The sequence below is a fragment of the Aegilops tauschii genome, chromosome 7 (genome assembly GCF_002575655.3).
Source record: "Aegilops tauschii subsp. strangulata cultivar AL8/78 chromosome 7, Aet v6.0, whole genome shotgun sequence".
Lineage (NCBI taxonomy): Eukaryota > Viridiplantae > Streptophyta > Magnoliopsida > Poales > Poaceae > Aegilops > Aegilops tauschii.
Genome location: NC_053041.3, coordinates 364360965 through 364364429, shown reverse-complemented (window position 1 = coordinate 364364429; position 3465 = coordinate 364360965). Strand labels below are relative to the sequence as shown.

At 49.1% G+C, this 3465-nt stretch overlaps 1 long non-coding RNA gene across 1 annotated transcript; it reads left to right on the top strand.

Annotated features, from left to right (window-relative positions):
- The first annotated feature begins 437 nt into the window (after window positions 1-437).
- LOC141028051 (uncharacterized) lies at window positions 438-969 on the top strand. The gene is made up of 3 exons (XR_012190239.1): window positions 438-617; window positions 700-855; window positions 934-969. It is a non-coding gene; the product is annotated as an uncharacterized lncRNA (long non-coding RNA).
- The last annotated feature ends 2496 nt before the right edge of the window (window positions 970-3465 follow it).

Below are 3465 nucleotides of genomic sequence, written 5' to 3'. Positions count from 1 at the left end.
TGTCGAACATTTGTAACTTCCAAGTGTTCCGTGAGGTGTACCTTGGAGAAGAGCCTAGCCTACAGCTCTTTAGGGAGCTGTTTTATCTGAACCGCCAGAACGAGTGTGCCGATGGGCCTAGCTTGGAACTTGGCGGAATCTCAATCCAACAACGGAGAGATTGTCTTTTTCCTTATGCTGAGCCGCCAAGCCACCCAAAAGACTGGAACCAGACATGGTTCTACTGCCAGGACACCTCTCCGGCTAACGAGAACCCTCTGCCCGGCTTTCGCGCCCTGCGTCTGGAGTCAAATCACCCCCTGCCAGAAAAATTATCTCAAGCTGAGCGTCAACCACTTATCCCCACCATCAACAAGATTAAAGCTCTTCTGGGAAACGGCCTTAACGGCGTTGATCTGGTCCGGGTCTGGATTGCTTGGTGGGTGATTCCTCTAAGCCGCCGCCCCGGCTTAATGTGTGATTACACGGGCCGGAAGGATGATCCTCTTCGGCACAGCCCCAACGACTTACCTGAGGACGTCGTTGACGACATGACCAAGTCCCTTCTAAACGAGAGCTTAGCAGATTGCGGGAGGACAGGCTTAAGTCCCTTCTGCAAAGCTAACCCGGCTCCGGCGGTAAGCTACTGATCTGAGCACCTTACTTTCCATTTTAACAATTTTCATCTTAACTTCAAGAAACCTTTGTTGTATTTTTCAGGCTAATGATAAGTTCTGGAAGGTCAGGTATGACCATGAGGCTGCTAAAAAAGCCAGGAAGGTTAAAAAAGCCGCCAGGAGAGCCGCTCCCCGCAAGAAGGGGAGTAAGCCTAGCGCCTCAGACCTGCTTCAGCTGGATGATACCTCCGAGTCAGAGGTAGCCCTTGATTCTTTAGGCTCTTATTTTGTTTTTTTGTCTGTTTTTAACCACCTTATTGACACTGATTATCAGCAGGATGATACCGGAGCGAGTAACCCGGTGATTGAAGAGGTAACTATACTTACCTCCGACTTGGAGCCCTTGACAAGGCTGAAAGTCCGAAGAGTAACCCGGAAAGTAAGATTTTCACATCCTTTAGCTTATCAAGATCCTCAATTACTTTTGAAGCGACAGATTCATGAGAGCCGGAGGCAAATCCGGACCAACAAGGATGCATACCTCTCCTCCGACTTACCTGAAGCATCAAGGAAGCGCCGGACCGAGGTTATCTCCAACTTATATCCTTTTCATCATTTGGCGGGCGTCACTCGTCAACCACTCAATTCTTCTGATTCAAACTATCAGGAAACTTCACCTTCCTCCGGGGACTCCATGCAATCTAACTTGCCGGCTTTCAAGACCGCACCCGGGTAATGATGATCAGCTTATTTTGTGCTTATCTTACTCATGTTTTTGTACTAACCTTTTGACTTTCAGTGCACAAGCAAAGCTCAGCAAGAGGGCAAAGAAAAGTAACCCGGTCGAAGAGCCGGTCTTGACTGAACCCAACGCCTCTGCCTTTGAGCCGCCGTCTGCACCAGCTCCAAAAACCACCGCTCCAACTGAAGAACAAGCCATGGAGGGTTCTGACAACCCGGAGATTCCCAGCCCAGCTCAACCGGCCGATGACCCGGATGTGGTGATTACCCGGACCGAATTTGTTGAACCGGGAAGACCCACCGTGCTGGCTAAGTGCTCTGCTAAGGAGGAACTTCTGGAACGCCGCAGAGCCAGGCTGGACATTACTAACTATGCCAATCTGAGCATTGGAGATATTGTCGCTAGTTATATTGGTCAAGTGCACAACAGCCGGGACCTGGAATTTGACATGGTGAAGCAGATACAGCAAAAATCTGAGGTACAACTCTCTTGCTTATTCCATAGTCATCCTTACCATGCTAGCCCCCAAGTCTATTACTTATGATAGAATATGTTGTAGACTTAATACCGGCTTACCTGGTAACACTCAAGGGCCGGCTTAAACAGCATAGTTCACCTGATTCTTTCCTTACTTTAACCAAGTAGTTGAGCAACTTGACACATTAGCCCCCAAGTGCCAAGTACCTTTGCCTGCAAAGTGCTTGGGACTTATTTTCATGAACCGGCACTGTAAATAAAGCTTCTCAGCCTACATTAGCCCCCAAGTGCCAAGTGTCTTTGCTTGCAAAGTGCTTGGGACTTTAATGTTGCATGATAATCACTCAAACTGTAACCCGGAATTTGTACAGGCTGCCTGCAAGAAACTTGAATCGGAAATCTCTGATCTGAAGAACCGCCTGAAGACTCAGGAAAATGAGACCCAGAAGGCCAATGCCAAATTTGAGTTCAGTGTCTCTGCACAAGAAAAACTGAAGAAAAAATTTGAAACAGAAAGAAAAGCCTGGGCCGATGAGAAGACTGCCTTGCTCAGCCGGGCCGAACAAGCGGAGGTTGCTCTTACTGAAAGAACCGCCGAACTCTCCGGCTAAAAACGCCATGTATCGCAGATGGTCTCCGCAATCTTCGGTAAGTTACTCTGTAAGCTTTAAATAAGTTTACATCATTCATGTCTCATAAGCCCCACCCTTGCCATCAGCTCACCTGACTTTGTTATATAGGTCCCAGAAGCTCCAATCTCAATCAGAACATGCTGACCAAGCTGAAGGCTGTTTACACCTTGGTGGAGCAACTCTACACCGGGTCACAGCGTGCTTTAGCCGTTGTGGCTCTGTCCAATGAGGTTCCCACTCACCTGGCAGACGTACTCAGGCGGCTTGCCGTACTTCCTCAACGCTTCCAAGAGCTGAGATGGGCTTCTGCAAGAGCCGGAGCTATAGCTGCTCTGAGCCGGGCCAAGGCGTTTCTACCGGAGCTAGACCCGGCCGACATCGCTCTTGGATACCCCAGCCTGAAGGAAGACGGCACCCCCTTTGACCAGAAAGACTTCGCCGCCTGTGTGAAGAGCGTGCGCCTAGTGGCCACCTTGATTGGGAATGACACAGACCTTACCAAGTATTAGCCGGGCTATGACGCGGAGAATCAGAGGATCCCAACTCCACGCTATGAAGCAGTCAGCCTGATCCCTCCGACTCGTAAGCATACCTTCGCCCCAAAAGTTGACCCGGCCGGGTTAATTGATGATGAGGCTCAATTCGAAGCTTTGAGTGGCATTGACTGGAAATCAACAACCTTCCAGGTCATGGAAACAGCCGGAGGAGCGGAGAGGGATGAGCCGGGAGCTTCAACCCAACAAGCACCTTGACTTCTTAGGCGGCTCATGGTTACGCCTTAAAAACAATGCCTCACCTTTTGGACTCGGGGAGTCCTGTAATAGAGTAGGACAAACACTTAATTTTGTCGTGCCATCGTGCACGTGTGCAGCGCTTAACTCTGTTGAAGCTGCTCTTTTATATTCCTCCGGGTTATGTTTGATCATTTACTTTCCTTAATTGTCCTGCATAGAAAAACAAATCACAAGTCTCTAGGCGGTTTACCGCATGGAGAGTCATATATTTTACACATAACCCG